At 41.9% G+C, this 12,465-nt stretch overlaps 1 pseudogene; it reads right to left on the bottom strand.

Moving 5' to 3' along the window:
- Window positions 1-543: 543 nt before the first annotated feature.
- The window catches only part of LOC119537224, a 71,678-nt pseudogene continuing 59,756 nt past the window's right edge, over window positions 544-12,465 (bottom strand).

The following is a 12,465-nucleotide window of genomic DNA, read 5'->3' as shown; positions in this document are numbered from 1 at the left end:
TCCCCTAAACTTGGTTGGGCTATTGCTTCCACCATAGGGACAGTTGCCACCCCCAGCATTTGAATAGCTGAGTCCACAGAGCCCCAGAGAAGGGAAAGTGAATATGGGGGAGCAGAAGCTAATGGCCCCCACTACCTCAGCTGTTCCTGGTGGGTCTCTCTCTCTTTTATTACAAGGGGCAGTTATTTAATGCAGACATCAAGTTAACACAAAGAATCAGAAGTTGAACAACAGGCAGGACTACAAACAATATTGCATAAAGTCACAGAATAGCTCTTAGAGATTTCAATTCCAGTACAAAGGCAGAGAAGAGACTACATTGGAAGGAGGGATATCCCCCAGTGCTGACACCTGAGCAGAGAGAGCCTATTTCTCCCTTTATGCAGGAAAGTCCTGACTCCAAGGCCCTTTATCACTCACCATGTCCTGTCCAAGCCCTTAGCCCTGGTCTTTCAGTAATCCTGCCCCCTCCCTTGTCTCTAACACCCACCTCCCTCCCCCAGTCTATGGGGGATGCTGTCCTACTGGCAGCTCAGCAGGTTCTCAGAAGCCCTACTCCAGGAGCCAGGCTTTTAGTTGCTGGTCAACATAGCCCTTGACCTCCCAGTACTTGTCATTTCATTGACTTGGATAATGTGTGTCTTCCCCAGCAGTAGGCTCAGAAAATCCTCCACATCTTTCTTCAGGGCCATGATTCTCCTTCCATCTTCCTGGTCACTTTCACCAGATGGTTGCCATGTGTGATGTCCATGTAGACAAGAATGTTGTGCATTTGAGAGTGCTTCACAAAATAGGGCAGATTGGGTGGAGGGTATTGGGGGTGTGTGTGCCAGCCACTGGGGTGGGATACTGTTCATGCTTTGGAGACTTTGGAATGCTGGTAGGGATAAAAGGCATTCCACAATTGGTATTCATGCACAGATTCCATAGAGCTGGGGTAATCAGGAGGCCCTGGGTCTGGCTCAGGTGCTGTAGCCTGCAGACCAGCTGGATGCCAGTTCTCCAGTTCCGCAAGGCTGCCCAGAACATGATTGCTGCTGTCTTCTATGTTCCATAAGTTTTGATATGTTGTGTTCTCATTTTCAGTTGTCTTGAGATATATACTAATTTCTCTTGTAATTTCTTCTTTGACCCACTGATTAAGAAGGCATTGTTTAACTTCTATATATTTGTGAATTATCCATTTTCCCATCTGTTATAATTTCCAGCTTCAATCCATTTTGGTCAGAGAATGTGCTTTGTATGAGTTCAATCTTTTTCAACTTATTGAGACTTGTTTTGTGACCCAACAAATGGTCTATCCTGCAGAATGATCCATGGGCACTTGAGAGGAGAATGTATATCCTGCTGTTTGGGGAGCAATGTTCTGTATTTGTCTGGTAGGTCTAGTTCATTTATAATATTATTCAAGTTCTCTGTTTCTGTGTTGATCCTCTGTCTAGAAGTTATGTTTATTGATAAGAGTGGTGTATTGAAGTCTCCAACTATTGTTGTACAGATATTTTTCCCTTCAGTTTTGCCAATGTTTGCCTCATGTATTTTGGAGGTGCATAAATATTTATGATTATTTTTTCTTCTTGGTGTATTGCCCCTTTTGTTAATATATGGTGTCCTTCTTTGTCTCTTACAACAGTTTTGTATGTAAAGTCTATTTTGTCTAATATTAGTATTGCTACCCCGGCTCTTTTTGGTTACTCTTTGCATAGAATATCTTTTTCCAACCTTTCACTTTCAACATATTTGGATCCTTGGGTCTAAGGTGACTCTCTTGTAGACAGCATATAGATAGATCATACTTCTTAATCCATTCTGCCAATCTGTGTCTTTCTGTCTCTCTCCTGTCTATTCCTTTCAGCCTGTAGACTCCCTTTAGTATTTTTTGCAGAGCAGATCTCTTGTTGATGATCTCTCTCATTTTCCATTTATCTGTGAATATTTTAAACTCTCCCTAATTTTTGAAGGACTGTTTTGCCAAATAACAAATTCTTGGCTGGCAGTTTTTCTTTTTCACTAACCTTTAATATACCAGATCACTGCCTTTTTGCCTCCATGGTGATGAGGAATCAACACAGCCTTATTGCATTTCCCTTGTATATGATGAATTGCTTTTCTCTTGCTGCTTTCAGGATTCTCTCCTTATCTTTGGCCTTTGACAGTCTGATTAATATGTGTCTAGGAGTAGGTCTTTTAGGATTTATTCTGTTTGGATTGTTGCACTTCTTGAACATGTATATTTATGTCCTTCTTAACAGGTGGGAAATTTTTGGCTATTTTTTCCTCAAATATTCTTTCTGCCCCCTTTCCCTTCCCTTCTCATTCTGAGATACCCATGATGCATGTTTGTATGCTTCATTCTGTAATTCAAATCCTTGAGACTGTGCTTAATTTTTCACACTTTTTTCTGTCTGTTCTTCTGTCTGTAAGACTTCAATTATCCTATCTTCTAGTTTGATGACTCTTTCTTCTGCCTGTTCAAATCTGCTTTTGTATGCCTCTAGTATATTTTTAATCTCCTCTATTGTGCCTTTCATTCCCATAATTTCAGGTATGTTTCTTTTTATACTTTTGTATTCTTCTTTGTGCTTACCCAGTATCTTCTTAATATCCTTTATCTCTTTAGCCATATTTTCCTTCATCTCCTCAAATTTATTTAAGAGATTAATTTGAAAATCTTTGATTAGTTGTTCAAAATTCTTCTCTCCTATAAAGTTTTAATTTGTTCCTTTTATTGGGCCATATCTTCCTGTTTCTTAGTATGGCTTGTAAATTTTTTTTGCTGATGTTTAGGCATCTGATTATCTTGATGAGTTTACTCTGAAGGTCAGTTTCTCTCTTTTGCCTATAGTTTTATTGTTAACTGGCTTTATATTATGCTCTTATTTGACACTTGGTTCAACTTATTCTAGACTGTTAGAATTGCTGGTGTTTGTTCAGATTTTTTCAGCTCTTCTTCATCTGATTCTTGTGTTGGGTATGTGATACAATTTTTAAGATTGCACAGTTTGTCCCATTGTTTCACCCCTAGGGGAAAGTTTCCTTTCCTCTTTTCCTTCCTTGGGAGTCTTGCTCTGTTGTTTGTTTTTATTTTTCCTCCGTAGTTTTTTTTTTTTCCCCTCCCCTTTCATTGCCTGTAGCTGCTTTTGCCAAGAGGGAATTCTGAGAGGAAGTCTCCCCACTCCCCACCCCCCAAGAGGACTTTCCCAAGTTAGTATTTTCCATCCAGAACAGGGCTATGGACCCACAAAGGAGGTGCAGACCACCTCTAAAGAGCCTGGGGAGAGGGTCAGGAAAACTTCCAACAAGCCTTTTGACAACTTCCTGAAGCTGTGCTTTCCTGACTTGCCCAGAAGATGGCACCCTTCAGCAAAATGTTCCCCACAGCTCTAAGGAGGTACTGTATCTTTAGATCTCCACCAGTTCCACCCCTGTTGGGGACATAGGGTTGAAACAGTGGCCTCAGTGGTCCCTGTCCAGGGTGGGCTAAAACAGCAAATCAGAGCTGGGACCCAGCAGTCTGAAGTTGCTGATCAAAAGTATGATCAGTGCTCAGCTTGCCTCCTCTCTTTTTGGAGGATAGGAGTTACATGTCCCTCTCTGCCTGCAGCAGTCAGCCAGGGGCCAGACCCTGAGGCAGCCTGCCTCAAAAGTATGGGATAGGTGCAGCCACTGTGGAGTGAGCTACTCACAGTTCTTTACTGCAGTTTCTTGGCCTCTTCCTCTCACTTTTCCCTGGGTGCTGTACAGTGCTCCCCTGGCCTCTGGAGCCCCAGAACAGTTGTTTCAGATATTCCTGCCTGTCCACTAGCTGTTTTTGGAGGAGGAGTGAGTCCTGGAGCTCCCTACTCATCCATCTTCCCTGGAAGTCCTTTTTTTCTGGAGCTTTGAGAACGATGTTTCTACCAGTTCTTGCTGGTTGTTAAAAGCTTCTGGGGGAGGGGGCAATGGAGCCGTGTTCCAGTTTGCTAATGCTGCTGTTATGTAAAACACCAGAAATGGATTGACTTTTATAAAGGGGGTTTATTTGGTTACAAAGTTACAGTCTTAAGGCCATAAAGTGTCCAAGGTAAGGCATCAACAATAGGGTGCCTTCACTGGAGGATGACCAGTAGTGTCTGGAAAACCTCTGTTAGCTGGGAAGGCATGTGGCTCATGTCTGCTTGCTCCTAGGTTGCGTTTCAAAATGGCATTCTCCAAAATGTCAGCCTCAGCTTTCAACGGCCATCTTCAAAATGTCTCTCTGAGCTGTAGCAGTGAGCTACTTCTATCTGAGCTCCCATAGGGCTCAGGTAAACTAATAAAGACCCCCGCTGAATGGGGGGGGGTATCACATCTCCATGGAAATACTCTAACCAAGATATTATTCACAGTTGGGTGGGTCACATCTTCCTGGAAACAACCTAATCCAAAGATTCCAACCTAATCACCACTAATACATCTGCCCCCACAAGATGCATTAAAGTACATGGCATTTTGGGGGACATAATGCATCCAAACTGGAATATTCCACCCCCTGGACTGCAAGTGACATGATCTTTCCATATACAAAATACATTCATCCCATCACAATATCACAAGCACTTAAATCATTTCAGGAGCAATAGGTAAGTACAAGATCTTATCAAAATTAGTTACAGGCATGGTCTGTCCTAAAGTAAAATTCCCTCTAGCTGTGGACCTGTGAAACTCGGAACAAGTTATCTGCTGCCAGTATACAAAGGAGGGACAGTCATAGGGTAAACATTCCCATTGCCATAAGGAGAAACTGAAAGGAAAACAGAGTTCAAGGGACCAAAACATTTCCTAAAACCTGCAGGGCAAACTTCATTAGATTTCAAAGTCTGAAAGTCATTTATACAATGATGTTTAATCCTTGGGGCTTGAAAGAGCAGGAGTCCAACCCTTTTTAAGGGCCTTTGCGACAGCCCTTTTCTCTCCAAACGCTGGGGTGAGTGCTCTAACATATTCACACATTGGGGAGATCACCTTCTTGGCCCCATCCCCCTCAAACATCAGGGCGGCACCTGAACTCTCTTCCGTCTCCGGGGCATATGCTCAACCCCTTCAGAACAGTGGGGTGATGGCCAGGATCTCCCCAATTCCTGGGGATTATACTCCACCGTCTCTGAGGCCTGGGGTGGCAGCACTCTTCCTGTGCATCCAGGTGGAAGCCCACCCTCTGCCTCTGGGGCAAACTCACCCTTTACATGTGTATGGGCCACTCCGCTCTCCCTGCCAAAGACCTCTTGACTCCAGACCTTAACCTCCATGGCTCTGTCTTTGAAGAAATATTTCTTTCAATTTGACCCTACTCTGTACCCTCCAGTCCAGACTGGCAGTGGTTCCATCTATACAGATCTTGCAAAAAATCTTTTGGCTTGGTATGAAGCACACAGGGGTCAAAACCATCAGGCAATAGGACTTTCCACAAATCCTTTCTGGATAACTCCATCTCCAATCCTGGCTTGTACTGAAATGGTGGTCAGAGTCCATGTTTGGTTAAATCCTCACATGGGGCTGTAGCTTCTGGGGTATCACTTTTTGGAAGCCAAGAATTTTCCAAACTATCAATTTCTGTTTTTTTTGTACCCAAGAGTTCAATTCTCAGCTTATCTCTGTCATGTTGCATTTTACTATAAGCTGCAAGGAGAAGCCAGGGCTGCACCCTCCACACATAGTCTGGAGATTTCTTCAGCTAAGTATTCCCAGTTGTTGCTTTCAAATTCTGCCTTCCATCCAACACCAGGACTCAATTCTGCCAAATTTTCTGCCACTTTAAAACAAGCATTGCCTTTCTTCCAGTTTGCAATGATATATTCACATCATCAGAGTCCGTATTTCTACCAACAGTCTCTTCAAAGCCGTCTAGGCCTTTTCTATCAAGCTCCTCACAATTCTTCCAGAATCTTCCCCTTATCCATTTAAAAAGCTATTCCAACATGTTTCCTATCTGCAAGCTCAGCAGCATCCCACTTCTCTGGTACCAAAATCTGTTCTGGTTTGCTAATGCTGCCATTATGCAAAACGCCAGAAATGGATTGGCTTTTATAAAGGGGGTTTATTTGGTTACAAAGTTACAGTCTTAAGGCCATAAAGTGTCCAAGGTAAGGCATCAACAATTGGGTACTTTCACTGAAGGATGGCCAATGGCGTCCAGAAAACCTCTGTTAGCTGGGAAGGCATGTGGCTCATGTCTGCTTGCTCCCAGGTTGCGTTTCAAAATGGCATTCTCCAAAATATCAGCATCAGCTTTCAATGGCCATCTTCAAAATGTCTCTCTAGGCTGTAGCAGCGAGCTCCTTCTGTCTAAGCTTTTATAGGGCTCCAGTAAACCAATCAAGACTCATGCTGAATGGGCAGGGTAACATCTCCATGGAAATAATCTATCCAAGGTATTACCCACAGTTGGATGGGTCACATCTCCCTGGAAACAACCTAATCCAAAGATTCCAACCTAATCAACACTAATATGTCTGCCTGTACAAGACTGCATTAAAGAACATGGCATTTTGGGGGACATAACACATCCACACTGGCACAAGCCTGAAGCAGTTCACTCTGCCATTTTGATCAGGGTGGGGCCCTCAACCAGATCCATCTGTTCTTTTAAAAAATGCAAAAATAATAATTGGAATGTGAGAGCTCATTCATTCCTTCCTTCAACAAACACTGACCAAGCAGTACTCAAGTGCCAGGCACTGAACTTGGCAGCAACTGCTTTCACTTAAGACTAGCTCTATCCAAAAATTCTTCAGTCTTAGGTTCATCCTTGTATGTACCATCCTAGCACAGGGCTCTGACATCATAGGCAGACAATAAAGGCTTATTAAATGGAGTGGAATGGGATTGAATTAAACTGATTTAATACAGCTAGAGACCTCTGAGTGGTCCACATCTTTGGACTTTTCTTTCCAAGTCTCATGAAACCAAATTATTGAAACTATTCAATTTGATTAAATATGGTCACCACTTGCTGGATGCCTGTCATTTTATTTCTTTACTATTTAGCTAATTTTGGCCATACTATCTAGTCTGTTGCCAAAATTAAATTGTGCACTGAAATGCAAAGCTACATTGAAATTTAAAGCAAGGGTAGGAATATATGAGCCTTAGGTGGAGGTAGGTGGAAGAGGGGAACTTGAAAGCCTATGCTATGAGAAGGTAGCATTTTTTTTTGAAGAACACATCTGTATTTGAAGTTTGCTTTCTTTGCTAATTAGCTGGGTGAACTTGGGCAGGTAACATGATGCTTTTGAGGATCAGTTTCCTCATTTCTAGAATGCATTCCTTATCTCATTGGATCATCGCCACTATAAGCTCCCTGTGGAAATAAACTCATAAGGAATCTCTGGGGTCCTTTGCATCCCAAATATCCTATGAGTTTAGGTCCACCGCTCTACTACATGAAGGAGAATATGATCCAAAATCAAAATCAGTGATCCAGAATGGATATTTGGAAGGTGAGTGAGCTTGCATTTGTTCATTCAGTCATTCACCAATTCACTCATTCAGTAATTATTCTTTGAGCACTTAAACCCTGTGCTAGACCCTGTGTTATATTTTGAGGGTAAATATAAACATGAAACAGTCCCTGTGCCCACAGAATTTATTTATGAATTAGTGGAGAGCACAGAAAGTAACAGTTAGTATCCAGGTGGTTGGTGCTATGACCACAGAAGTAAAGGGTACTGTGGGAGCAAGAGGAAGAGGAAAGAAGGGACCAGAGAAGGCCTCCTGGATGACATGTCACATGGTAAATTGAGACCTTCAGGATGAGAGGAATCCAGCTAGGAGAAGAATGGGGAAAAGAGTCCCTATAACCTTGGGATAGGCAGGCATTTCCTCTCCTCGATTATGCTGTCTTCTTATCTAGTCTTACTGCTCAAGGATGAGCAGGACCTAAGGTGAAGTGGAGAAGCATGTGCTGTTCTCCTTCCCTAAGGGGGAAAGTAAATCAGAAAGTGTTTCAAAACTATTATCCCTGATGCTCACAGGGCCAAATGGTCATTGGAGGAATAGCACATTTGGCTATATTATCTCAGGACTTTTATATTGACCTAATCTATCTCTTTTGACTCCTTTTTCTAGGTTGACAGCTTTGGTACCTTGGTTTGTGTTCTCCAGAGTCAGGCCTTGAGCCAAGGATTGGACTGCAATCAGCTTATTGGAAGGTGGAAGGAACCTGGAAGGCTAGAGGTGAAGTGGTATGGGGGAAGAGAAGTCACCTACTAAATGGTGAGTTATTGAGCCAGTTATCATAGTTGGCAGTTGTTGCTTAATTCCATGGGTAAACTCTGGAAAACAGTGCAAAACACACATATCAGAATTATCCCAGTCAATGGGAGAGGGATTTAGGGTATTCATAGCCATTGGTTAAAGGCTACCCATGCCTGCCTAAGCCCCTGGCGGTTTGTTAAATCCTTGGCATTTCCAGCCTGTGCATGGACAGACCAAGTGGGTTCCATTAGCCTGAGGGTAGCTCTCCAACAAGATTCAGGTGTTGGCTATTGTGACTCCGTTTGGCATGAACGTGAATAGTGAGGGGATCTTAAAGGACATGGATGGAGTATTGAAAGTGTCTGCTACAGTTGGTGTCTTAGCATCAAAATTCTACTATCTTATACATTGCACTATTGGATTATTGATGACATTAAAAGATATCATAGAGGCCTTTCAGTCATCGGATTTGTTCTAGTTCCAGCCCAAAGCCCTTTAGATGGAAAAATCGATGATATAATTCAGGACAGAGGGCCTAGTCTTAGTAATCAAGAGTTCTGGCTTATACCAAACTCCAGAGAAATCCATCCATGAATCCCTGCCTTTTGTAGTAGCTGAGCCACAAACTAGAAACACCATAAGAACGACACCCAGTCCTATCTAGAGGCATGACCCTCTGATGATGGGGAGGGACTGGACCATAGGGCTCCTCTATGTGGATCCCACAGGACCTGTAGCTCTAGTGGTTAAATATCTATAGTCATATGCAGAATAAGTGCCATGTGCCAGATGTGCCAGATACTGTGTAAAAATGTGAGATATGACCCCTGTTCTCCAGGAGATAATAGGCTCGTTTATAAATGTAAGATATGTACATAAGAAATAGTTAGCCATACTAGACTAAATACTGAATATGCCTAAATGGCAACACAGATACTAACAAGTATGATTTGTTAATATCTGTGTTGGAAAGGAAAAATCAAAGTTGGTCTTTCTGGCTGGGGAGAGGGAAGAAGATGGGCTTGCTAGACTGTGAGGGGTAGATTGGGTTTAGATAGATAAAAGAGAAGACAAAGAACATTCTAGGTGGGGAGATCATTGCAGGAAAAGATGAGCATGAGTAGGGCAAGCTCAGCAGACTCTGAACACTCTAAAGATGGTTCATGCTAAAGAGCAGTGAGAGAGCATGCGGAGAGGTTATGTGGAGCTAAATTTTGAAGGGCCTAAGAATTCATTTTTTTCCATGCAATTTTATTGAGATATAATCACATAACATACAATCATTCAAAGTGTACAATCAGTTATTCACAGTATCGTCATATAGTTGTGCTTTCATCACTACAATCAAACTTGGAACATTTTCATTACTCCAAAAAGTAAAATAAAAATTAAAATAAAAAAGAACATCCAAAACATCCCACTCCCATCCTCCCCTCATTCATTTACTTTTTTAAAAACACGGTTTAATTGAGATATATTCACATACCCTACAGTCATCCACAGTGTGCAATCAATTATTCACAGCACCATCATACAGTTGTGTGTTCATCACCAGAATCAATTTTTGAACTTTTTCCTTACTGCAAAATAAAAATAAAAACAAAAAAGAACCCCTAACTCTTTCCATCCCCTCCATCCCAGCCTATTCTTCATCTGCTTTTTGTCCCGATTTTTCCACTCATCTGTCTGTACACGGGATAAAGGGAGTGCGAGCCACAAGGCTTTCTACAATCACACAGCCACACTCTGCAGGCTACATAGTTATACAATTGTCTTCAAGACTCAAGGTCACTGGGTTGCAGTTTGACAGCTTCAGGTATTTTTCTCTAGCCATTCTAACACACTAAAGACTAAAAGGTGATGTCTATATAGTGCATGAGAATACCCTCCAGAGTGACCTCTGGACTCCATTTGAAATCTCTCAGTCACTGGAACCTTATTTTGTTTCATCTCTCTTCCCCACTTTGGTCAAGAAGGTCCTCACAATCCCACAGTTCTGGGTCCAGGCTCATCTCCAGGAGTCATGTCCCATGTTGCCAGGCAGATTTACACACCTGGGAGTTACATCCAACCTAGTGGGGAGGGCATTGAGTTCACCTGCCAAGTGGGCTTAGTGAGAGAGGGGGCCACATCTGAGCAATAAAGAGGCTCTGAGAATTCATTTTTAATCTTGTATGTAAGTAGTCTTCAGACCGTTTTCTGTGGAGTCTCCTAGCGCCTACCCCTGCTTAAAGGCCATTGCTAGAAGAGGAGGGGTAATGGAGTACCACTGGGAAAGGATTCCAGGCTCCCCTTTCCCCCCATTTCAACAAGCGTATTTTACTTTATTTGCTTCCAAATGATAAAAATATATCAAAAATCACAGTCATAATGATGGGGGAGCCATTCAAGTTTTAAATCAATGAATAAATTGTTTAATTTAATAAATAATTATTGGGTAATTGTACTGCCATTTTCTGGGCATGGGTTATGTGACGATGAGGAAAGCGATGGTGTGTGGGATGGCACTGGATGGCAGTGAGCAGGTGATTGGGGTCAGGTGATCTGGAAGCATGGAGACAGGTAAGTAGCAGATTTTATTCATCTTGGCATGAAGTGGTGACATCTAGAACAATCACTATGGAGCAGCATTTTAACTGTTTCCTCCACACCTTCTGGGTTTTTCCATTTACTTTGTGCTAAACCTCCTTCTGATAACTGTATTCTCAGTTAAAGGTTTCTTTTGTTATTTGGGGAGTGTCTATGACTCCACTTCATACTTCTTTATCTTCAAGGAGTAGAAAATGAGTGAAGTGGTCAAGAGTGAGGCAGTAGAACTTGAGAACCATGATGATTTCAGAAACTCTTGCTCAGCTCACAGTTATTCAAAATCAATTAAACAAAAAACAAACCATGGTGGGCCAAAATATAATTGTGTGTGAGTTGGCTTTCTGTATTCTTGCTCAGTTTTTCAGATCCATGTCTATTTGATGAGTGGTTTTTCTCTGAATCTGGGTAGACCTGCAGCTTTCCGTCTCTTTCTGCTGTCTGCTGACTGTATTTTGCCTTCTGACTGTGCTATTGTTATGGTCAGAATCCAAGAATCCTGTTCTTTTGACAGGAAAACAGTGTGCTAAATGATGTACATCCTTTCTGTATATATGTTATATTTCACAATAAGGAAATAACTGAAATTGTGGAATGTAACCCATAGCATTCTTTGAAATTTGCTCTCTACTTGCTAAATCATACTTTGAAAGTTGTCACTGTTACGTATATATGTTAAATTTCATAATAAAAATGTATTAAAAACTAAAACAAATCATGATGTGCATATACTCATGCCATGTGGGGAAGATATAAAATAGATTTTATTAGGGAAAAATTTACAAGCAGAGATATAACAGAGCACATGCAATTAATTCTCCATGCTCTTATTACCCCATACAGAGATGTGTACAGGCTGGGCATAGCTGAGCAATGCACCATAGCTAGAGTAGAGAGGAGGACCAAAATGCTCCATGTGTATCCATGGATATCCAGGTAGCCACAGATATCTATATGCTGTTACAATATAAGCTCCTTGGTTGATAGGGTGAACAACCCTCCTGGTTTGCCAGGGATTGTCTCAGTTTTAGCACAGTTGTGCATCCTGTGAAATTCCTTAGTCCTAAGCAAAGTAGGATGGTTGGTCACTTTCTGGTTGAGGAAGTGGCCTTGTTGGGAAGAAGCAGCCTCTGCTCTCAGCTTATTCTACCCATTGGTCCTTAGCATATTATTAAATTCACTCTCTTGGCTCCAGCTGGTGCCAGGTGAGAGTGGTTTCTATGGCAATACCTAGGAGTGCGGTTTCAGTAAGGCCTCCTGCAGCTGAATTTGATGAAGGATTGTGTTTTCCAACATTGTGATGAGTTTGCAAGGCAAGCCACTGCCTGGGGATGTTATTTGTATTGTTCAATCATGTCTATAGTAAAAAGAAAGAAGTTATTCATTCCCTCAACTACCAATTGAGGGCTAAAGTTCCCCTTTGAGGCTGAATAGACTATCCTTTTTTCCAGAGCTCAGGAGCAAAATCAAGGCCATTGTCCATTTGTCTAATTGGAAGGGTCTGTTCATATCAATTCATTCAGCATTCTCTGGGTCAAAGGCATATTATCATATTATCTGGGGTTCTCATCTGATGCTCTGTGTTCTCGTATAACCATGCCAGTAGAATAAGCTATCTCAGAGTGTTCTCCAGTTATATCAACTGCTTCTGAGAAATTGCCTTGA

Source organism: Choloepus didactylus, chromosome 6 (assembly GCF_015220235.1).
Source record: "Choloepus didactylus isolate mChoDid1 chromosome 6, mChoDid1.pri, whole genome shotgun sequence".
Taxonomy (NCBI): domain Eukaryota; kingdom Metazoa; phylum Chordata; class Mammalia; order Pilosa; family Megalonychidae; genus Choloepus; species Choloepus didactylus.
This window is presented reverse-complemented; position numbering and strand designations above follow the sequence as displayed.